Source organism: Pongo abelii, chromosome 5 (assembly GCF_028885655.2).
Source record: "Pongo abelii isolate AG06213 chromosome 5, NHGRI_mPonAbe1-v2.0_pri, whole genome shotgun sequence".
NCBI lineage: Eukaryota > Metazoa > Chordata > Mammalia > Primates > Hominidae > Pongo > Pongo abelii.
In genome coordinates, this window is record NC_071990.2 from 48,007,449 (window position 1) to 48,033,019 (window position 25,571).

Genomic DNA, 25,571 nt, shown 5'->3' on the forward strand with positions numbered 1-25,571 from the left:
CTAGGCAAGTGGGCTCAGTCCAGCTTCCTGTCCATTCCCATAAGCTTCCTCTGTTGAGGTCTCAGAAGACTTCAAGGAAGAGCTGCTTCTTTCTTCCATCCCCTGCCTTGCCATCCCCTGCTGCTGCTGTCCAGCCCTGTCACCAAAGGGAGCTAAGTGGAGAAGACCTGCATGTAAAAAGTCCCCCCAATAGTGTTAAACAAACCAATTATTTCATTTAATTTTTTATGTTTTAATCAATGTGTATATGAGGGTCTCCAATATGTAATGATTCTGCTTAGACCCCAGTCTCTGAAGAAATGTTTTTCCCCAGTGAAGGTCACTTCATCTTAAACTTCAGGATCAACCTTGCCTTAGGCTTTAGGACTGATTTTGACCTTAATCAGAAGGAAGTATAAGAAGTCTTTTTCATTATGAGCTGAGTGATTCAATATCTAATGAAACTCCTTGCTTATTTTTTGATCATGTGTCCCAGTTGTAACAGGGCTTCCACCATTCTCCTGGAACCAACTTTCCATATTGTACCAGCCCTAATAGTGACTCTGTGCCATGTATTGATCCTCCTTTCTGATTTTAAGTCCATATAAATCTGGGCCTTCACTTTGCTCCAGTCTTTCTTTTTCCCCAAGGACTGATTCCCAGATCCCTCCCTGACTTGAGTAGGAGTCTGCTCCCAGATACCTTAATCACATACTTGCCCACTTACAAGGAAACCCTTCTTATCTCCTACAGGAGTTCCTTTTTGTGTGATATTTGCTTGAAATGCCATCTATTTCTTATTGTATATTTTAAAATACATTTAATGATGCAACATTTATTGAGCATCTTCGCTAGACTTTTAATTGTGAACAAAACTCAGTCCCTGTCTTCAAAGAGCTTATAGTCTACAGAAGGAGAGGGACATATAGGAAATATGAGGAGTAGATAACTGAAAAACATTATTTAACTTGCCAATTTTATCTGCACAGGAATCCTGTGAGGAGACATTATTATCTCCACTTTAATAGAAGTGGAAAGTGAGACTCAGATAGGTGAAGTCGGTTGGTCTGGGTCACATAGAAAGAGGCAGAGTTAAGTTTAAAACTTTGCTGTCCTAAGCCTAAAGAGGCAGAGTTAGGTTTAAAACTTTGCTGTCCTAAGCCTAACCTTATGCAATGATGAGTCTAAGTACAGTTTGTCAATATACACAAAAACAATCTGCTGAATTCTGATTGGAATTAAATTGAATTTGTAGGAAGTTAATATCTTTGCAAGATTTTTGTCTTTAATTCATTAACATAGTTTACCCTTCCATCTTAGTCTTTTGGTCAATGGGTTTTCTTTAATTTCTCCACGTTTTGCAGTTTTCTCTGTGTCTTGTATATTTTTCACTTTTAGGTATTTGGTGTTTTTTGATATTTTTGTTATTTTAAAAGTATTCATTTTTAATTGTTTTTCTGTTATGTAGAAAAAAATCCCCTTCTTTGTGTATTGCTCCTACATCTAGCAGCCTTGCTAAATTTACTTATATTTTCTAATCTCTTATCTGTAGATTTTTCTATGTATACAATCAGTGTAAAATTAATAAAGACAGCCCTCTATTTTTGAATACTCACATCTTTATTTTTCTTGTCCTACTATTCTTACGTCATTTAATTATCTGAATAAATAATGAATAATTAGGATGTCATAGGACATACTTTTCTCTGACTAATTTCTCAAGTTTCTGTTTTCTTTACTAGATTAAAACTGAGACTTGTTCAGCAATGACCCTTAACTACTCTACACTCTGCTGTCAGCCAGAGTTAGGAGTTGGTGCCAACAGAGTTGCTAAGAGTTAGATCTGTGTAGCTTTTGGAGAGCTTCCCTCTATGATTAATTTATGAGTAAGGGTTTCATTCTTTTCTCTGTAGCTCACAAAAGTCATGTCTTGTTAGTATTGCCTTGTATTTATTTCTTTATGCACAAACAACACCTTAAAAATGAGAGAGAGAGAGAGACTGAGTTTGTTAAAAAGCTTTTCCAAGCCTCATTGTCCTATTTTGCAACCAGTACCGCCATACTGCCTTGAGAACCTCTCTAGTGTCCCTACACTACTGTGAGGCTTATGGTGTCACTGTAGGAACTAGAAATTAAGTCATAATTAACTTTGGATAAATGAAACCCTTGCTTTATTCCTATGCTGAAAAGGCCAGCAGTTATTCCTATGTGGGAGAGGCTCAAAGTAGTAAGTACCCAGCTCCCAATTCAGAGAGCCATACTATTACTAATCTTAGTAAATACTTTACTTGAGCTTGGCTTTGGCTGGGTACCAAATGTGGATACCCCACCCCAAATGATAATCCTGATATTCACCCTTTAAGTTTTTCTTGTATTTTATTAGTGGAGCAATTGTGAAGAGGCCTAAGATTAAGATTCTTACACAGTATACATTGTATACTTCAGATTTTTAGATTTATGGTATTAGACATATACTCACCCAAATAACTTCTTGACTTCATGACTGGTATTTATTGCCCATTAAATATGGAAAAATGCACATAAACATCAACACTTATTTCTGTGAGGAAGAGGATAAAGGTTATAGATAGAAAATTGGGGCTAGTGACTGAGAATCAAAATTTAGGTTTTCTAACAAGAATAAAGCTTTCTCAAGTATATCATTTTTCACGTAGTACACTAATATGATTGCATAGTTTTGAGCAAAAAATTGAGGTATATGGCTTAGTAGTTCTATTTATCTGTCTATTTAGTAGACATTATCTGTATTTAGTAGACATATGGTCTCAAGCCATGTACTCATGTGTATAAGAAATAGAATTTTTAAAAATCTCAACTTAATTTTAAACCTTGCTTCACCTTTAGCAAAATTATATATATAGGTATAAATTGAGCCCATTCAGAATAAACTCATTTTCTCTAGCTTAATTTCAATCAGTTCAGGATTTGTCCTTGTTACTCACTCCCTCTGTTTTCTTCCTGAGATTCCATTTAAGTTCTAGGGGCTTCCACAGTTTTGTGTGTCAGCATAAAGGAGGTCTCAAATCTTGGGCTGCTGTTTCTATGAGGGCATCTGCCCTGGCTCTGTACCGTCTGGTCTTTGGGGATAGTCATCACTCTGTCCCAGCATCTGCTGAGATTTCTATGAGTATATCTAGACAAACGGCTTGTTTTACTTCTTTCTCCTCTTCTCTTTCTCCTAACTTCCATGTCCTTTTCTCAGGTGTGCGGAGAGGATACAGGTGGTATCTCATGTCTCTCTGAAGTCAGGGGAAACACAGTCAAGTTGCTTATCCTTCTCTGCCCCTAACAGCTCCCACAGCCTTTTTCCCTCTAAGCCGTCTGCCACTATAGTGTGTTGAATGTTTGTGAGTCCGTCTGCTATATTCCAAAATCCCGGGTAGGGGTGTGGACAAGTTTCCTCCTTTCTTGGTCCCCCAAACTTATCATCTGCTTTCTCCGTATGCTCTCTGCCAACCTGGGATCTAACCCCAGAGCTCAGGACCTGTCTTAGACACCTTCGCCAGTAGCAAATGATTTTCCTGCTTCTCCATGTCTTCTCTCCCCATAGCCAGGAAAATCCTAACATATTTTGTGAATGCCAAAACCCATTTTGAATCCGGAAAAAAAAATCTTCAAGTATTATTTTAAAACTTTTTGTCTTGTTCACAGACTAATATTTTCAAAATTAAAAAGCTAGGTATTGGATGTTTGAGCCTGGTAATGATGGTAGCTGGAATTAATGTCCACTTCATATCTATAAGCTCAAGTGGGGTGCAGGAGAAGCTCATGAAGTTAAATGGGATTTGTATGTGTGAAACACATTAATACCTCACATTTGTCTGAATATCAAATCATCTATCCATCCATCCATCCATTCATCCATCCTTTGAATACTCCAGAAAAAAATGTTCATGCTGTTTGACTTCAGCATGTCAGGACAGAGTACTAAAAAATCAAGACAAGTTAAAAGTTCCAGAACTTATGGTAGCAGTAGTAGACAAAGTAATGGCCCCTGAAGATAGACATGCCCTGAAACCTGAGATTATGTTAGGTTACATGGCAAAGGAGAATGAAGGTTGCAGATGAAATTGAATTCACTAATTAGCTGACTTTAACATGGGTAAGATTATCCTGGGTTATCCAGGTAGCCCCAATATAATTACAAGTGTTCTTATAAGTGCAAGAGGGAGGCAAGAGAGATATAAAGTTGCTTTGCTGCTGGCTTTGACATTGGAGGAAGGGGCTGTGAGCCCAGGAATGCATGTATCCATTAGAAACTGGAAAACGAAAGGAAAAGCATTCTTCCATGGAGCATCCAGAAGGAATGCAGCCCAGCTGACACCTTGGTTTTAGTCCAGTGAGGCCCACTTTTGATTTCTAACCTGCAAAACTGTAAGATAATACATTGTGATATTTTAAGCCAATAAGTTTTTGGTGATTTGTCACAGCAATGATAAAAAACTAATACAGTAGCTGTGACTATATAGTCATAAATAACTTATTAGGCAAATTAAAACTTGGCTAACAGGGCAGACACAACTGATTTTAATAAACACTTAGGCGCCACCTGGTGGTTGAAATCTTAGAGTGAGTGACAGCTGAAATGACATCTATCCAAAGCAGAAGTAAAATGCTCCAAGCATGACACTAAGCTTATTGTTTTTGGTTAAATGATTAAAAATAAAAGGTGGAAGGATTTATTTGGGTCACCAGATAATACAATGAAGAAAGAAGCTCAATTTGTAAACATTCAGGAATAAAGTATTTTATGGCAAGGACACATGACAGAAAACACGAAGCCGACAAGACCTGCTTAGGAATCATCATTTGCCAGTGATAGGTGGCTTGGGAGAACTTTCACTCCACCCAAACCTTACTTCACAAAGTCTATGAAATCTCCATTCTCTCCATATTAGTTAAGGACAATTACATTTTCTCAGCTGCTATATAAAGTATGATGCAAATGTAGCATTATTTTAACCAGAAAGCACCCCTAATCCTCTCCTATACACAATCTGGACCTGCTTGTGTACCCATGGCCATTCAAAAGTGCAAGATACCTCGCATCCATTACAATGGCTGCTGTGGAAGGAAAATAAAATCTCGGGACCCCTGAACTCTCCATGCCAAAGGGAAGAATTAAGTTTGGAAACTGAATGGTGCAAAACTGCCTCTTGTTTTGTTTCCAAATAGATAGCTGCAAAGCTGCAAGGCCACTTACCTCCTCAGGGGACCTCCCTCACAATTTGCTTACAATGAAATTCCTTGTGGGCTCCAAGATTTTTACTCTAAAACAGAAATTCTGTTGAATTTCACCCTGACGATGTAAATCAACAACTTATATTCATAGGTATGGGACAAGGACAAAATTGGAAGTCATCATTCTGCTTGCCTGAGACAAATGCATATTTGACTGCTACTTCTACTCTGTGTTTACTTTATCTTATGTAGAAATGCAGATTCACTGAGAAGACCACACAAATGTGTAGATGACTGTTTCTCCAGCCCCTCCTTTCACATGTAAAATGTGAATTCAGTGAACAGTGATCAAAGCCTCAAAAGAATGCAACCGATTACCACTTTTATCTACTGTCCTCCTTTTTCTTTCCTCTTTCCTCTACTGCCTGCTCTTTCCCCTTTAAATACGGAAGTCTCCAAACCTTCTTTGGCAAAAGTATGGGCTGCAGATCCAACTGTGGCTAGTGTCTCTTTTTCCCTTGTGCATCCTCAACCTTGGCAAAATAAACCTCGAAATTGATCTATACTTGCCTCAGTCATTTTTCCTTGATTTTACACCACTATAAAACAAAACATAAAATAACAAGTGTTGGCGAGAATACAGAGAAGTTGGAACCCTTGTGCATTGTTGGTGGGATTGTAAAATGGTGTAATTGCTGTGGAAAACAGTATGGGAATTTTTCAGTAAATTAAAAATAGGACATAGAACTACTATACAATCCAGCCATCCAACTTCTGGGTATATATCTGAAAAAATTGAAAGTGGGGTCTCATACCAATGCTGTTTACAACTGGTAAGAAGCAGCACACACGTGTGGAATATTTTTTATATATATACAATGCATATATAAATATGGAATATTATTCAATCCTAAAAGCGAGGAAAACATGTCACATGCTGCAACATAGATGAAACTTGAGAAAATTATCCTAAGTAAATTGAGCCAATCACAAAACACAAATACTACATAATATCACTTACATGAGGTCTAGAAAGTAGTTAGATTCATAGAATGGTGGTTACCAGAGAAGGGGGGAAAAGGGAACTGTTGAATGGATATATAGTTCCAGCACTAAAAGATGAAAAAGTTGTGGCGATCTCTTTCAAAATAACATAAATATGCTTAACACTGCCGAACTATACACTTAAACATGGTTAAGATAATAAATTTTATAATATGTGTTTATTACCATAATAAAATAAAATGTAAGGTAGTGGAGCATGCACAGGACAGAATGAAGGATGGTGAATCCCCTCTTCTAATGACCATATAGGCCTCTGGCTGAGGTGCCACGAACGTCCCTGTCCACTGAACAGGCAGGTTGAAGCCTGTGGCATTTGAACAGGGTCAACATCTGTGAGCCTTCTTCAGATGGTCTCAAGAGCTGCCTCTCTTTTGCAATTTTTATATGACACAACTACTAAAGCATAGCTTTACCCTTCCATCTTCTAACCTGATTTTCTGCTATTCATTGAAAACGTTCAATTCTCCCATCAGCCATGAGTCACTTCCTCCTGGTATAAAGATGTGTTCACATTATCCCCAGATCTTCCCATCATATTTTTTCAGAACGTGTATAACTTTATGAAGCCTCTGAATATAAAACCTGAACTTCATCACATAACCTATTTTTAAGGAAACTTGATAATACTTGAGCCAACTTAATTCTTTTAGGCCTTTTACCTGCCTGCAATATTCCTTATGTTGACGCTCTAGAAGGATATTAAGCAGAGGTAGAGTGTGTGCATGAAATAAGACACTACAGGTTTGAATTCTGGTTCCACCATTTGCCTGCTGTGTGGGCTTGGATTCCCCAAATTAGTTTTAAGAACTGCCTGGTTGGTCCTTTGGATTCAGCTCTTACCCTCTTACAATTTAATTCTCAATACAATTGCCTAAGTGATGTCATAAAATTGATCCACATTTTGCCTTATGTTTGTGTTTTTGAAGTTGTGTTTAAAGAAATTCTTCTGTACCCCCAGCCTGTAAAGATGTTTCCCTAGATTGAGGTATTTATTCCATCTACGAACGTGGCTTTCAACGGGAGGGATGTTTAGCAGGGTCTGGAGACATTTTGATTGCAAAAATTTGGGTCATGGGTGGCGCTACTGTGTGGGGCAAAGAAAGAACAAGAATGTGCATTGTTAAGTAAAAAAAAAAAAAACAAACAAGGAGCAGAGTTGTTGTATATAGCATAGAATATTTTGCATAAGAAAGAAAAAAGTTAGAGTAAACACATATGTACTTGTTTATTAAAAATATATCCACAGGAAGAATAAAGCAGAAAGTGGTAAATGTGGTTACCATTAGGAGCAGGGCAAAGTAGGGGTGAGGCATAGGTTGTACTGAACACACATGCTTATTAGTTTTCTATAGCACTATAAAAAATTGTCACAAATTTAGTAGCTTAAAGCAACACACATTTATTATATTACAGTTCTGGAGGTCAAAAGTTTAAAATGGGTCTCCCTGGGCTAAAATCCAAGTGTCAGCAGGGCTATGTCAGCGGGGCTATGTTCCTTTCTGGAGCTTCTAGGGCAGCATACACTTGCTTGCCTTGTCCGGCTTCCAGAGGCAGCCCACATGTCTTGGCACTGCTCTGCCATCTTCAAAGCCAGCAAGGATGCACTGAGTCCTTCTCACACTGAGTCATTTTGACCTCCTTTTCTGTAGTCAGTCTTCCTCTACCTCACTCTTCTGAGTACCTTTTCTACTTTTTTTTTTTTTCCAGACAGAGTCTTGCTCTGTCGCCCAGGCTGGAGTGCAGTGGTGTGATCTCGGCTCACTGCGACCTCCACCTCCTGGATTCAAGCAATTCTCCTGCCTTGGCCTCTCGGGTAGCTGGGACTACAGGCACGCACTGCAATGCCTGGCTAATTTTTATATTTGTTGTAGAGACGAGGTTTCACCATATTGGCCAGGCTGGTCTTAAACCCCTGACCTCTTGATCCACCTGCCTCGGCCTCCCAAAGTGCTAGGATTACAGGAGTGAGCCACCGCGCCAGCCTCTACTTTTAAGGGTTCTTGTGATGACACTGGGCCTACCCAGATAATAAAAAATGACTTCTGCATGTCAAAATCCTTAATCACATCTACAAACTTTCTTTTCCAGGTAAGGTAACATAGTCACAGATTCTGGGGAGTAAGACATGGACATCTTGGGGGCTGGGGCAAGGTTTGGTCACTTTTCTTCTTTCCACAGCATGGAAATGATATTACAATGTTTTTACTTTTTAACCATGTAAAATGAACACATCAAGAAGAAACTAAACATGAAAATTAAATATTTTAACAACATTTTAGGCTGGGTACAGTGGCTCACGCCTGTAATCCCAGCACTTTGGGAGGCCAAGGTGGGACGATCACGAGGTCAGGAGATCAAGACCATCCTGGCTAACACAGTGAAACCCCATCTCTACTAAAAATTAAAAAAAAAAAAAAAAAAAAAAAATTAGCAGGGAGTGGTGGCAGGCGCCTATAGTCCCAGCTAATCGGGAGGCTGAGGCAGAAGAATGCTGTGAGCCTGGGAGGCGGAGCTTGCAGTGAGCCGAGATAGCGCCACTGCACTCCAGTCTCAGCGATAGAGTGAGACTCCATCTCAAAAAAAAAAAAAAGAACATTTTATATGATTCTATGCACTTAGTCTTCAATACAACATATGAGGCAGTGCTGTTATGTATAGGAAACTAAAGGCCTTTGCTATTTCATAATTTGTCCAAATAGTAAAGCCAGTTGGTAGCAGAATTATGATTCAAACTCAGTTTGCTATAACTCTGGAATATTTCCCAAGGTCACTTTAAACTCACTAGCATTGAAACACCTAACTGGTGTTCTTTGCATTACTTCACGGCTGCCCACTGTCAGCTGTCATGGCCACCCAAGTCAAGTCTTTCCTTCACTGTGATCTGTTGTGTATATTAATAATAGTAAAATCTCCTGTACTGACAAACTGTTATGAAATGTCCTTTTCAAATTCTTTTAGAAGCTCCTTGCAGCTAGGAAAAATTAATGAGTTGCAATGTAAAATTTCCCATAGCTATGATCTAGTACCCAAGGGTCAGGGCTGGCTTTGCAGAGGATCAGCTCTGGTAACAGGTAGAAAGCCAGAGTTATTGAACATAGATATTGGTGGTGAGCAGCAGTGATGGTGGGAGTCTGTGGAAGTTCTCTTCCATTTGCTTCTATTTTCTCAGAGAAATAGAAGAAAGATCATTGGCTGAGAATAAGAATGGGGGAGGAAGTGTGGAACTTCAGAGGGGAAGAGAATGTGTGGAATAGTCACTTTGGAAAGTAGGGTATCTTATGACTGCTGGGCAGCATAAAGAGGCCACTTGATTTAGTGGTCACAAATTTAAAGAGATTGTAGGCAGAGAAGGTGCTGATTTGGATTTAACCAAGTTTATAGTTTGCCAAGGAATTGGGAGCAAATGAGAGAGGATAAAGGCATAAAGGGTGCATGCAAAGGTTGACTATGGATTTTCAGTTGTGTAAAGAGGGGAGTGAAACCATCAAGGAACTAAGGAACAGTGAACAGTAAAGGGATTTAAGGATTGATGAATGTTGGTTGTCAGTGTGGTGGAAAGACAATTGGCATAAGGCATTAGAGGGAATGAGCTGCAGTTAGGAGGCAGCTGGCAGAGAGTGGGATGTGCACACCTGAAGCTGTGAAGGGTGCGCAGCTGTATAAACGATGGTAATGATGAGGTCTTAGAGTATGACCATGGGGGTAGTCCAGGCTTTAAAAGTCTCAGTTACATGTATATTGAAATGACTAAGGATTAACACCAAAATAGTATGAAGTGACAGTGAACCAAGAGTTCCCATGGAAAACAAGGAGGCAGAGGCAGAACTTGGGGGCAGCAGATGACAGTTACAGTGAAATTCAGAATTGAAGGAAAAAGAACAGCCCAAAAGCAGCAATGGAGGTTGTGGGCAGGCAAGGAGGACACTTAGTTCTTTCCAGGTCTGGGGGAAAATCAGCCACTGCTAGAGTGGGCTGCAGGGAATGTAATGTTGGATTTAGCCAAGTTTGTGGTTTGCCAAGGCAGTGGGAGCAAATGAGAGAGGGTTAAGGGCAAAAGGGTGCATGCAAAGGATTAACTATGGAGTTTCAGCTGCATAAGGAGGGGAGTGAAACCACCAAGAAGGGCAGGAGCAGTGGACAGCAACGAGATTTAAGAATCAATGAATCATGGGTGTCAGTGGGGTGGAAAGACTCCTGAGGATCTGATTTCAGTTTGAAGAACAAGAAAGTGAGAGAACATTCAGAGAAGAGATGACAATAAGGGGGATTTGTCCTCTGTGATTTGCTAGGAATCCAAATAGCACAATGGAAGGATTTCAGAACTGGGGGAAAGGTGGAAGAGATGGACAGAATGGGGATGAGCAGAACTTCACAATGTGGGAGATGAGGGGTGGCCTTGCACTTTGGGGCTTTTGAGGTGGTTTTCATAAACAGGAATAAAGTGAATAATGTGGATCCAAAGGAGAGGGTGAGGTGAGGCTCTGACTAGAGGGGGCCAGAGAGGGTGAGTTTCTAGAGTCCCCTCTTTACACTGATGCTGGGGGTAGGTAGGGTTGTAGGTCAACGGGAGGTGTGTTCTTACACCAAGTATACTAGTTCTCTCTTCTTCTGCGGGGCAGTGGGGCTTACCCCAAGGGTGTCTGTTTCCCTTGACCCCATTATTGATGTCTTGGGAGATCTCTGGAGAAGCAGGTTGGTTGCACCTGTCTTTATTCAGAATGATGGGGGTTGAGGGCATCATCTTGTTTCTACAATAGAAAAGTATGAAATTCAAATAGCAACCCTCCAGGAAACAGTTGAGTTCCCTTAGAAAGGGCAAACCTAACTGATGGCATCTGCAGAAAAAGACAAACATTTGCATTACCGTCATAGGAAGCATTCAGAGGCACTGAGGACAATAGAATCGTGGGTTCTTTCAGTAAATTGATACTCATTGCATATCTACTATGTGCCTAACACTGTTCAGGGTGCCACAGGACATGCAACAAGGCAGTGAGACACAGTGTGTGTCCTTCAAGCAGACTCAGTTAAAAAACAGTGGAAAGTATTAGATATAAAGCCAATGCTATCCCAAGGAACACAGGCTATGGCGGAAGCTGTTGAAACCTATCTTCTGTTGCTCTAGAATTTGATTTTCATAAAGCATTAGCAAATCAAAAGCCAAAACCAAAACTGCAAACACAGAGATTGATTTGTTTCCTTGTATTGTTTTCTTGTAGGTACCTTGGATTTTTTAATTTATTACTTTTTAAATCCAGATTACATATATGCTGCAATCAGAAATGCCAGCATCCCATGATGGAAATTTTCTTTGCATTCTTGAGAGGACTGTATTGAGAATTGAGTATCTATATTTTATATTTCATTTCATTGATAATTGGAAATAGCTGAGAAGTGATAGATCAAGGATTTGAATTCATTGATTCTAAAGCCCATATGACCATATGATTTTACCTCTTATGCGATCTTTTTCTTTCCATCTAGGACTCGCCCTGTCCTGCCTTCTCTCTTGGTACCAGTTATACTGCTGAATCACTATCAGTGATAGGGGCTCATGTGGGTGGGTCATCCAGAAATGATTGTCCTATTTTAAGAACAAATTAAAAGTTGCCTCAGTTGGTGGTGTCTAACTCTTCAACTTAAAAGAGAGAAAATATTAATAGGAATCAACTCTGCTTATTTAACAGGTCAGGCTGGTCTCTGGTGTCCATGGGGACACTTCAGGAGAAACCGATTAACATTGAGATGTGTGGAAACAGGATCAATAATTTTCAGTAACTGAGGAAGATTACCAGAAGCCAAGGCGGCCTTTAACAGAGACTGTGCAGCTCTGAGCCCAGGACCGTTGAGCACTTGGCAGGCAATGGAGAAAGTCTAATTGTGGCTGACGATGAGTCATTTTACACTATTGTCACACCTCCTTTCTCCACGTTCCATTTTAGGAACAGTATAACTTTCCCAGCCAGAAATTGTCTAATTTAAACCCTGAATCTTACCTGTGTGAATCAAAATGACTCAGAAAGTGCAAATAAAATAACCCTGAGGAGTCAGTGGTTGTTTCATTTTTCTCATAGCTTCTCTTCTCAGAATTGAGACCTGTATCTTCCATGTGTATAGAAGAAACAGAAGGGCTAGAGGATTGAATCTGCATGGCAGGAAAAGAAGAAGTCTCACAGGACTAGAAGTTAGAGCATTTTTCCTGACATGAGGATATAGGGTAGATTTATGGCCAAAGTCTTAACTATATGAAAAATAGAGTAGTAATTTTTTTAAAAGGAAAGAGAATTGCTGTTTTTCAAATACAAATGAAACATGGATAAACAAAAAAGAGGGTGCATATAAGTGTGTTTGCCTGTATGTATATAAACATACATAGACACACACGTATACATATACATTTTAGTCCTGTATCTTCAGATTCTCTCCCTCATTCATTCTTATGCCTTTTAAGAAATAATCATGGCATAGACTCTAAAAAGAAGACTTAATTCACAAAAACATGGGACATTGGCCTATGAAATGAAGAACAATTAGCACTGAATATTTAGACAACTCACGCGACATCATTTAATGCAGCATCCCACAAATATTGATGTTTACAATAATAGCTCTGAATTTCCTAGAATACAAAAATAATTTATATTTCTTATTTTTGTGTAGTACTTTCTAGTTTTGAAGGTTTTTAAATACATATTATCTAATTTGACCCCCCCAAACACTTTGTGTGGTAGCCAGAGTATGAATTTTTATTTTCAGTTTATAGGTAAGGAATTGGAAATACACACATCTTAAGCGGTGCACCTGGTATCGAACAATCCTACAAATCATGTATGTTGACTCCTGATCTAATGATGGGTAGAAATATATAACACGTGAGATCCGGGCGCGGTGGCTCACGCCTGTAATCCCAGCGCTTTGGGAGGCTGAGGCGGATGGATCACCTGTGCTCAAGTGTTCGCGATCAGTCTACCCAACATGGCGAAACCCCGTCTCTACTAAAAATGCAAAAACTTAGCCGGACATGGTAGCGGCGCCTGTAATCCCAGCTACTCAGGAAGCTGAGGCAAGAGAATGGCATGAACCCGGGAGGTGGAGGTTGCAGTGAGCTGAGATAGCGCCACTGCACTGCAGCCTGGGCGACAGAGCGAGAGTCTGTCTCAAAAAAAGAAAAAAAAAAGAAAGCAATATATATCAGATGATTCAAAATTTTCCACCTTCGTAGTATTAAGATCACTGAAATGGTGAGAATGTAAAGGGAATAAGTGGCTTCAATTATCCAGAAAAGTTACATATGTGAAACATAATTTTGCTTGATTAATTAGATATTGCCATACTTAAAAAATATGTTGAAATTTTTAAATGTGCAGATTATTTTTCTCTTTTTTTTTTTTAGATTGGTGGTTTTCTATTATGTCAGGAGTCTCTTTCTTATTAATAATCCGTTTTCATACTGAATTGTGGCATGATTTACCAACATAGTGTAACACTTCTTTTTAATAATTGAATCGTGTGTAGAATCATATATATGTTTATAGAAAATTTGGGAAATACACAAAGATATTGGTTAGAAAAATAAAATTACTCACCATCTAGAGGATAACCTCATCATATATTTTGTTATATTTTCTATTAATTGTCATTTTATTCTTATCCAGGCATTAAAAAATGCAATTGAGGATGTACTGCATGTATAAATTGATAATGTTTCATACGTAATTTACATGCTGCATAATTTATGCAGCCACACCCTTATCAGTGGATAGTTATGCTATTTTCATTTTTTGTTATTATAAATAGTACCAGGATGAGCATTGTGCAGGTTTATCATTGTTTATTTGTAGTTGAGTCCTAGAAGTGGTATGACTGGGTCAAATGATGAACACATTTTCAGTCTATTGACAAATGTTGCAATTTTTTCCAAGAAACTCACCACTAGCTGGGCAGAATGCCACATCATCCACTACAGAATTTGAGTGGAATTAGTGTTGAAAGATGTATTGTTGCTGTAAAAAGTTACCACAGACTTAGTAGCTTCAATCAAGACAAATGTATTATCTTACACTTTGGATGTCAGAAGTCCTAAAATCAAGATGCTAGCAGGGCTGCATTCCTTCTGGATTCTTTAGGGGAGAATTGTTTCCTTGTTTTTTTCCAGTATGTGGAAACTACTTGCATTCCTTTGCTGGTGGTCCCTTCCTTCATCTGCAAAGTCAGCAGTATAGCATCTTCAAATCTCTTTCTTGCTCTTTAATCTCTCCTTCCATCAGCACATCTTCTTGTCTTTCTAACCTGCCTGTCTCTATCTTTTAAAGAGCCTTGTGATTACATTGGTTTTACCTGGATAATTCAGGATACACTTCCCATCTCAATATCCTTAATGTAATGACATCTACAAAGTCTCTTTTGCCATGTGAGGTAATACATTTACAGGATCTGGGAATTAGGAAATGGACATATTTGGGAAGCCATTTTCCAGCTGACTACAATAGAAAAAACATAATTTGACTTTGTATCCTATCTTCATGACTTGCTAGTTCAGAAAAGTTTCATCAGGATTTTTTTTATGGTTGAAGAAATAATGCAGATGGAAATATGTTTATTGACCAGGTGCTGAGGAAACCGAGGCCCAGTGAGGTCATGAAACTTCTCTAAAGTCAAGTGGCTGAAAGGTGACAGGTCTGTCTGACTTCCAAGTTCATTATCTTTTTTGTTATTTATTTGTTTTTGGTTATATTATTTTCCATTTAAAAGCTAATGCTATCAATACCTACAAGGTATAACAAGTCTCTGACTTTAAAAAGTCATCTGCTAATTCTAAAATGTCATTATTGTTATAGAAGTAGCCTGTATTCATGTCAGTAATGTTGTGAGAGGGAGTCCAGGCATGCTGCTTCCCTGCAAGGCCTCAGTGACACCATAAGTGGCAGCTAGACTCAAAAAAAAATATATATATATATATATATATATATTTCAGCACATTTATCTTTATAAATCGTATAGCTTTCAAGATTTGTTTACATTTAAACTTCTAGAAGAAATCTGTATTAGATTTTTGAAATCAGATTTTAATGGGCTTCATGTGTCAGGAACAGCAGTGTTTTGTAATCTCTTTTCTTTTTTTTTTTTTAATTGTACTTTAAGTTCCAGGGTACATGTGCACAACATGCAGGTTTGTTACATATGTATACATGTGGCATGTTGGTGTGCTGCACCTGTTAACTTGTCATTTACATTAGGTGTATCTCTTAATGCTATCCCTCCCCTCTCCCCCCACCCCACGACAGGCGCCGGTGTGTGGTGTTCCCTACCCTGTATCCAAGTGTTCTCGTTCATTTCCCACCTATGAGTGAGAACATGTGGTGTTTGGTTTTCTGTCCTTCCAATAGTTTCCTCAGAATGATGGTTTCTAGCTTCATCCATGTCCCTACAAAGGACATGAACTCATCCTTTTTTATGACTGCATAGTATTCCATGGTATATATGTGCCACATTTTCTTAATCCAGTGTATCATTGATGGACATTTGGCTTGGTTCCAAGTCTTTGCTATTGTGAATAGTGCCACAATAAACATATGTGTGCATGTGTCTTTATAGCAGAATGATTTATAATCCTTTGGGTATCATGCCATTAGCTATCTCTGCGAAAGTGTGAGTCCATGTCTGTATGCACTCGATGGAGCATCCTTTTAGAAAACCTCACAGAGATTTTAATAAGGTCAGTCAACCTACTCCTATCACCTCAGAGCATCAAAGACAAAAATTAATACTCAGCCGTGACTTTAAGTAAGTATGTTTCAGAGAAAATACATGAATAAACATCACTAGTGCTTTGAATGAGGTGAAATGATTAGGTTTTATATTTGATTCTGTAGATCTGTGAATTGGGCAATGCTTGCTAAAACTAATTCATACTATTTATATTAACCTCATTATTCCACGCTCTGTTAACTCTTCAGCATATGATTCCCAGTTCCATCAGTCTACCTGTGATGACTGGTTATTCATTGAGCTCTGGCCTGACGCTCACCTCTGTGCCTAACTCCAGACCTCAGTGGCCGTGATAAATAAGAGATATGCTGGCCCACAGGCCACTGTGCTTACACTCTCCCAGTACAGGAGGCCAGTGGCTGGACAATGCTCTCCATAGCTTTCAAGTAGGCCTCCTACTTTAGTGAATTAAAAAAAAAAAAAAAGTCAATGAATCTGAGAGGAGGCACTAGCCATTGGGTTGAGAATAACCATGTTCATTAACTTGCAGGACATTTTTGTCATTACCTATGAAGATACAAGCCATCCCAGCAACCTAGGTAAGAAGAAATGAAATTAAGAATGATTGATTGAGAAACATAGCTAACAGGTTATATTATGGGATCTTGACAATGAAGAAGGTAAAAAATGTAATATTTTTAAACCTATTTTTAATTGCTTTCCTTCATGAATGACTGTGCTATTCCACAAAGGATTTGAGACAGCTTAAAGGAAGAAGACAATAAAAAAAAATTAAGACTAGAACAAATACTGGTAAAACAGTAAAGTCAGACAGAGGGAAATTTAGAAAACTGAGGAATCTACGTTCTTCACCATCCTGTAGTTTTGGGGAGCAAACCCACTTTGGAGAGAAGAAAAGAAGTGTTCTGTGGTTCTTGCTACAAAGACTCTCTTCCAACATGTTTAATGGGAGTGTAGTGCTGTGTGGAAGAGTTTACAGGTAATTCACTTTACCCTCCCTGGCAAGCCAATTTAGTCTTTACTCCTTAAATAAATATAGCTTTTTGAGGTCTTCCTGCTTATTATCCTTTTTACTTCTAATATTGAACTTTTTGATTACTGCAAGTGATTTTTTTTTTTAGTGTCCAATTAAAAGTTTAGGCTACTAGGGACTTTTAGAGCACAGTTCTTCTAAATCAGCCAACTGGTGGACAATATTCACACATTCTTAGTCTTTGCGAAACAAGTACTGAACGTGCAAATATAAAGCAAAGTGCCAGTTTCTATAATGGCTTGTTTTCTATCTTATTTCTACATGTATTGAACCCAAATAACCTGAATGGTTCATTTTTTTTTCCTCCTAAAAGTAGCTTCTATTTTATTTTAAAAAAAGAAAAAGTAAAAGAAAAGAAATCCCTTTTGAATATCCATTAATTGTCCTGGAAATTAAGAAAAAATATATTTTATCTATTTATGAATCATAATTGTTAATTCGATAATGGTGTTCTTACAAAGTAAATCCCATTATTATATTCCTGTGGTAGAAAGTTCTGGGTTTTGTGGGTAAATACCGCAATACAGAATTCCCACCATTGTGAATAAAAAATTAAGTTGATTCTTAAAAATGGTCTCATTGGAAAGTTCAAATTACATTGTTACTCATCAAGCTATAGTGTCTATTTTTTTGTTATTCAGAAATACTACTAGAGTAAGACCTCATTTTTCTAAACTAATAAAAATCATGTTTAAAAATAGTCTTTAACCATTTTATTGACAATAATATCTAAAATAACCTAAGGTCCTTTCACATAATATTTATTTATTTATTTAGAGACGGAGTTTCACTCTTGTTGTCTAGGCTGGACTGCAATGGCGCTATCTCAGCTCACCACAACCTCTGCCTCCCGGGTTCAAGCAATTCTCTTGCCTCAGCCTCCTGAGTAGCTGGGAATATAGGCATGCACCACCACACCTGGCTAATTTTGTATTTTTAGTAGAGATAGGGTTTCTCCATGTTGGTCAGGCTGGTCTCCAAATCCCGACCTCAGGTGATCCGACCCGCTTGGCCTCCCAAAGTGCTGAGATTACAGGCGTGAGCCACAGCGCCCGGCCTATTTATTTTTAAAATATATATTGTTAACACGTGTAGGTCTCTATATTATTGAGTGCTACGATTTTATGCAATATTTATTTCTTATATGTAGCTTTATATTCGTCACACTTGACATTTCAACCACTGTATAAGATAAATCCAGCTGACATATTTTTGTTTGCTTGAGTGTTATATTGACATTGGCAATTACACTTTGAGTAATTTCGGTTCTTTGAAAATTATTAAAACCAGCTTTAGGGACCAGCATATGATAAATTGTGATAAACGTTCCATGTGCACTTGAAAATATGTATATCATGTAGTTGTAGAGTACCGTGTTTTATAAATGTCAATTAAGTCACGTCGATCATTCTTGCTGTTGAAATCTTCTATATCAGTACAATCCAATAGAAATATAATGCTAACTACATATGTAATTCTTATTTTAAAATTTTCTAGTAGCTCACATTATAAAGTAAAAAATAGGTAAAATTAATTTGTCATATATTTATTTAACACAATACATCCAAAACATTTTCATTTCAAAGTGTGATTCGTATAAAATCATTAATGAAATTTTTTCATATTTAGCCTTCAATATCTGATACATAATTTATATACACAGCACATCTCAATGCAGGTACTAATATATTTTTTTGAGATGGAATTTTGCTTTTGTGCCCAGGCTGGAGTGCAATGGCAGGTACTAACTTTTGACCTGTGTTTAGATCTCATAAAATTTACTGTTGAAAAAGTAGATTCACGGACTCACATATCCAGGTTGTTCCAACCAGTCTTAAATGTTTTTAGTATCCGAATCAAGTGGCAAAAATGTCGTTTAAAAAAATTCACATCCACATTGAGAAAATATGTTTATCCGTTTTAGAAAACTTGATTTGACTTTGAAGGGAAAGCATATAATTTTCAAAAGCTGGCTGGGAGTGGTGGCTCAGGCATGTAATCCCAGCGCTTTGGGAGGCTGAGGCAGGTGGATCACGAGGTTAGGAGATCCAGACCATTTTGGCTAGCACAGTGAAACCCCGTCTCTACTAAAAATACAAAAAATTAGTCAGGCATGGTGGCGGGTGCCTGTAGTCTCAGCTACTCGGGAGGCTGAGGCAGGAGAATCAGTTGAACCTGGGAGGCAGAGGTTGCAGTGAGCGGAGATTGCGCCACTGCACTCCAGCCTGGAGGACAGAGTGAGACTCTGTCTCAAAAAAGAAAAAAAGTCATCTATACAAGTTAAGTAAATTTACTAAATTTTTTTACATCGTATCATAAAATAGAATGTATTATAATAGAATCCTGTAAAATATATGAGTTACCATTTCACAAAGTAGAAATAAAGTCTGGTCAAAGAACTTATGCTTTAAATAATTAAAAACAAAACTGAAGGACAAGACAGGGTATTCTTGTTCCAAAGGGTTTTTGTAAAATAAAAATAAGTACAAAAATAACTCATAATAGTGGCTACACAAACTACCATATACAAATTAATATCAATTTCAAAGTGGTATTATAAAAAGTGAAAGCAATTTAAAATTTATCAGTATCAAGAAAGCCTTACCTAAATTTCCTGTAGTGTTTGTTACCAATTTACATATTTTCAATTACAACTAAAATCTTCTATATATTGATTCGTGTTATGAAAATGTATAAAAATCATCATTATTGATTTGCAGTATAAAAAAATTCATTGTCAGTATAAATTCACACACTTGTCTAGGTAGGTTACAATAGCTTTTTCTTTCCTTGGAACTTGAAAATTTAGCTCCTTCATATGCAGTGTGATACCAGTCAGTAAACACAAATCAAACTACTGTTTTTTTTCCCTTTGATTATTGAATATTTGATAGGCATTCCTTTGGTTTCAAAAATTTCTAGAATTGGACTTAACATTGCAATAAATATTTGTAAAACTTTTCCACAACTCAACCAACAACAATTGGCAAAGAACACAAGACAATTACATTCATTGTCTTTTACAAATTGATGATTCATAACATTTATATTTACATACTGAAGAATTTTACAGTATGTATGACACTATTCATAGAGACTGTTACAGAAAGATGAGCACAAATATTTTCAATAAGTATCACATATTGGAATGAAGTAAGAGGAAAACTTGAGTCTGTGGTTTCAGATTCTAGTAAACCTAGAGTTTTGATTTAAAATAACCGAACCACCATCTGTTGTGATAGAAACCATTTTTTTCGCGTCTAGTTGAAATTCTTCTTTGACAGATGTAAAAGATTGAAGAATATCCATTGCAAATTTTTAGGTTGCAAATGTACACCTTTTTTTTTTTTTTTTTTGGTAAATTGGAACATCCAAGACACTGTATAGTCCAAATATTAATTGGGCAGGGTCTGTTAAGTGGTATGACTCAAGTAAAGCTAAAGAAAATTACTTGCAATTTTTCAAATTTTCAGTCAATTAATCTTTGATTTTTAGAAAAATTTCATAATCTATGATCAATGGTTTAGTGGCTCAATCAAAGATATTTACAAGATTATCGAATGTAAAATATCTTTTTTTACCTTCCTCAGAACTTTCTAGCAAAATTTTCATTTCTAAAATTAGAATTTACTTTCTCATATCTCTATCTAAAAATGGTTTTCTATTTTCTGCAAAATTCAAGCTGTTTTAAGGACTAAGTTATAAGGCTGGATCATGTTATATATCGTTTAACTTTTTAAAATTGGACATTCAATCCTGATTTCAGGAGAACAGTGTTGCCAACCTTTCTTTGACTACTGAGGGTGAACTTCTTACATGGAGATAAAGATGTATAAATATTCCTCACTTCAATCCTTAAAAATATTTTTACACAATAAACAAACAGCTTTTTTTGCTTTGCTTTGTCATAGAAAAGTAAAATTGCCATTCATTGTAGAATTTGCAGCATCCTTTTTTTCAGTCTTCTTAAAAAGTCGTTCTATTAGCTTTGGGATGCCAAGGCAGGTGGATCACGAGGTCAGCAGCTCAACACCAGCTTGGCCAAGGTGGTGAAACCCTGTCTGTACTAAAAACACAAAAAGTACCCGGGCGTGGTGGCACACATCTGTAATCCCAGCTACTCGGGAGGCTGAGACAGAGAATTGCTTGAACGTAGGAGGCGGAGGTTGCAGTGAGCTGAGATCGTACCACTGCACTCCAGCCTGGTCCACAGAGCGAGACTCTGTCTCAAAAAAAAAAAAAAAAAAAAAAGGTATTGTATTGGTTATAGTACCAATTTTCACATCTCTACTGATTTCTGCATCTTCCTTGTTATGCCGGAGTCAGATTGGAAAGTAAGTCGTGATATAGGGATTAAATAACCTCATCTGATGAGAATTTATGGTTTGTAGGGCATGACTCCCCAGACCCCTTAGATAGGACTCTGAGCAAGATTTAAAAAAAAAAAAAAAAGAATTAGAGCTTAGTTCTCAATAATGAAAGTGAAATGAAGCCCTACCAAAAGAATAAAATTGTGGTTAACAGTAAAAAAATTTACAGTGCATCAGTTTAAAAAATTTAAACTAATTAAAATTATATAGGAAATAAAAAATTCTATTCTCCATTGCATTAGCCACATTTTAAATGCTTAATAGTCCGTCTCATTTGCCTAGTGGCTTTCATATCGAACGACACAGTTGTATACCCTCACTAATTTTTTCCTTTGTTTTATTAAAAATAGAAAAATATGTTAAGATCTCCTACTATGATTGGGAAACTATTTCTCTTTTTAATCCTATCAACTTTATATATTTGAAGCTATGTTAGTGGGCATGGACATTTCAAGAATAGTTTTATCTTCCTGGTGTATTGCCTTTTTTTGTTTTGTTTTGTTTTGTTTTTTTGAGGCAAAGTCTCGCTCTGTCGCCCAAGCTGGAGTTCAGTGGCGTGATCTCTGCTCACTGCAACCTCCACCTCCCGGGTTCAAGTGATTGCCCAGCTAATTTTTGTATTTTTAGTAGAGACAGGGTTTAGCCATGTTGGCCAGGCTGGTCTCGAACTCCTGGCCTCAAGGGATCCCCCCCACCTCGGCCTCCTAAAGTGCTGGGATTACAGGCATGAGCCACCATGCCTGGCCAGTGTACTGCCTTTTTAGCATTCCAAAATGTCCCCCTTAATATCTAGTAGTAGTCTTATGTCTACTTTGACTCATATTAAAATAACTATATCGGTTTTCTTTTGGTTTGGTTTCCATTATATACCAAGGTATGTTGTACATTTTTAACAATCAGCTCTCTAGGAATGAGAAGCACTGATTTGTGGCGTTTGCCACCTTCCATGATGTAGCCACTTACCAGGACTGATTTCAAACTTCTAGCATGACGTTAATTGGCTCACAATATTTCCAAAAATGTGATCATTGATGCTCATGAGCTAGTGTGAGTCGGCTTCAACACCTCACTGATCGTATACTTTTTTACATCAACCTCTATGTGTCCTTATATTTAAGGTGGTGGTGGAGGGGGCTTTTGAAAGGAGCATATAATTTTTTTTTCCCCAGTCTTACAGTGTTTCTCATTTAATTATAATATGATACCTTTTACATTTAATGTCATCATTGAAATATTTGGGTTTATACTTATTTTGCTATTTGTTTTATATCTGTCTCATCTACTTTATAATAAAAAAGGAATCAATTTTATTATATAATTTAGGCCTTCAATGATCTTAGTTATATACCTTCTTTTATCATTTTCTTAGAGATTAAAATATTCATCTTTGACTTCACCATGAGATTAAAATACTCATCCTTGACTTATTACAGTTCTCCGTAAGTCATTATTTCTGCCACTTCCTGAATGATGTTAGTACCTTGGGATGCTTTAACTTCATTTACCTCCCTTTTGCCCTTTTCTGGTTACCCTTTTTGTCATATCTTAATATTCTATATATTTCGTTTTGTTATTTTTATTTTTTTTGCAGCAGTTGTTAACATTTAACAAACCTCCCTCCATGTGGCTTCACACCACCAGCCCCACTCCAACATCCTTTAATCCTCTCCTGAGCTCTTCTTCTGAAAAATTTGGCCTTCAGAATGACAGGATGCTTTGGGAGCTTTCCCTTTTCCAGAACTTTGTAGTAATCTACCACATCAATGGTGGGAGAGCCCCAGTCTTGTTTTTAGCAGCATTCACTTGTGTCTGCTCACTGACCAAAGTCCACAATTTATTATGATTGGCAGTTGAGCAGGAGCTCTGGTTCCTCTCTAAGTGGTAATCCTCATACCAACTTTCCCAAAGTAGCCAGGGTGATATTTATCAAAGTTTATCCTGTGGTGATGCATGCCACCAGCATTCTACTGCCTCCTGAGTGCTTCTGGTGCTTGCTGATGAGGCTGTGGCTGTGGCTCATATGGCCTCAAAGTTTCTGGGTCTTTCTCATTCTGGATGGCATGTCAGCAACTGAGACAACATAGAGAGACTCTATATATTTTTAAGTCCACTAGGCATTTTTATTATTGTTTTATAAGACAAAATTTATTTAGCTTTAACCCCATATTTACCTTTTCCATTGTTCTTTACTCTTCAATGTCTGTGCCTTTCTCTGTAGTTATATTCCTTCTTAAAGAATGCCTTTCAGTATTTATATTTATGCAATTCTGCTGGCAAGAAACTATTATTGTTATTACTTAAAAAAACCCTTTGTTTTCATTTATAAGTATATTTTTATTTCAAATAGAATTTTAGGTTAGCAAGTATTTTATTTCATCACTTTGAAGACAAACTTTTCTTTACTTTGTAGCTTTCATTATTTCTGTTGAGACAGCACCTGTCATTATTACTTTCTTGCTGCTTTGAAAGTAAGGTGTCTTTTTTTTTTCCCTCTGTCTGCTTTAAAGATTTTCTCCTTGTCTTTGGTTTTCCTATGATATGCCTAGAAATTGATTTCTTTGACATTATTGGAGTTCATAATGATTCTTGAGTTTGTGGTTTGATATATTTCATTATTTTTGAAAATCTTGGTCATTATCTCTTCAAATATTGCTTTTTCCCCTTTTCTCTCTTGTCCTTTTCTGAGACCACAAATATATGTGTTAATCTTAGACCTGGATACTTTTTACGTACTGAAATTACAGGTCACTAATTTTCTCTTCAGCTGTGTCTAATTTGCTCTTTAACTTATTTATTGCATTTTTTTTAGTTATTGTATTTTTCAGTTTTAGGATTTCCATTTCCATTTTATACTTCTTCTTATTAACTCTAGTTGTCTGGTGAAATTCTTTATCCTGATGTTAAATTTTGAACATGTAAGTCATAGTTTATTTTAAATGCCCTGTTTATTAACTTCAATATCTGCATCCCTATGAGTCTATTTTTATCATCTGTTCTATATCTTATTCTTTTCTCTTGATACATAGGCCTGGTAAGTTTTGATTGAATATCAGACATCATGTATGAAATAATGTACATGCTCTGGATGATTATATTCCTCCAGAGAAGAACAGATTACCTTAATTCAACCAGGGCTTAATTGGTTTCTATGCTTGACATCTGTCTGTTTGAAGACCTGATCTATTTCTACTCTACCTTAATTTTTAGGGTGCAGTTCTTTAAGAAGTCTTAGGTAGCTTATACAGTATCCCTTCAAATAAGCAGACACTTAGCTCTATGTGTTCTCTGCTCAGCACAGTGAGATTGCTAATAGCCTTGCTTAGATTTTTAGCCTCTTAGCAGGTACTTATCTTTGACCCTGGGTACTAAGTTCACTTTTGCAAACTTCCTTTCTGGACAAGATCTTGAGCTTTCAAGTCCTAACTGGTTGGCAGCCCTAAACTCCAGGTATGTCTTTGTAGCTGCTAAGACTGCAGAAAATTCTACTCAAATTTTCTCTAACTCTCCAGTTTTTGCTCAGCTTCTAAACATTCCTGCCCACTTTACTTATGAATTAGCAAATGCATTGAATGGGAAAACATTGAAAAATGTCAGAATCACTTCTGAGTTTTCTTACCATGATCTTAGCCTCTCAAACCTTTCGCTTTGGTACCATTTTGATAGTGCCATTCAAATTGTTTTTCTGTATTTTACAAACTTTTAAAGTTACTCTCAGTGGGAGAATTGGTTCTTATTATAACTGAAAGCAGAAGCCTTTCTGAGCCATAGAAATGGGCATTTATTGTGGATTTATTCCCCTTTATTACATAAAGAAAATGTATATTTGTTGTAGTAAACATAGAAGACCCAGAAATATTAAAAGAAATAATACATCTTCCAGAGATAATTATTTTAATATTGATATATGCTATGGACTGAATGTTTGTGTCTGCAAAATTCATATGTGGAAGCACCAACCCACAATGTGACTGTATTTAGAGATGAGCATTTGGGAGGTAATTAGGTAATGAGGGGAGGGCCCTTCATGATGGGATTAGTGCCCTTATAAGAAGAGACACCACAGAACTTGCTGTGTCTATCTCCGCAACATGTTAAGACATGGTGAAAAGGCAGCCATCTGCCAGGCAGGAAGAGGGCCGTCACGGAACCTGACCATGGTGACACCCTGATCTCTGACTTCCAGCTGACTTAAA

General features: G+C 37.3%; 1 pseudogene; it reads right to left on the reverse strand.

The window, feature by feature from the left end:
* Positions 1–23,440, reverse strand: LOC112133807 (large ribosomal subunit protein uL15-like; annotated as a pseudogene).
* Positions 23,441–25,571: the final 2,131 nt, after the last annotated feature.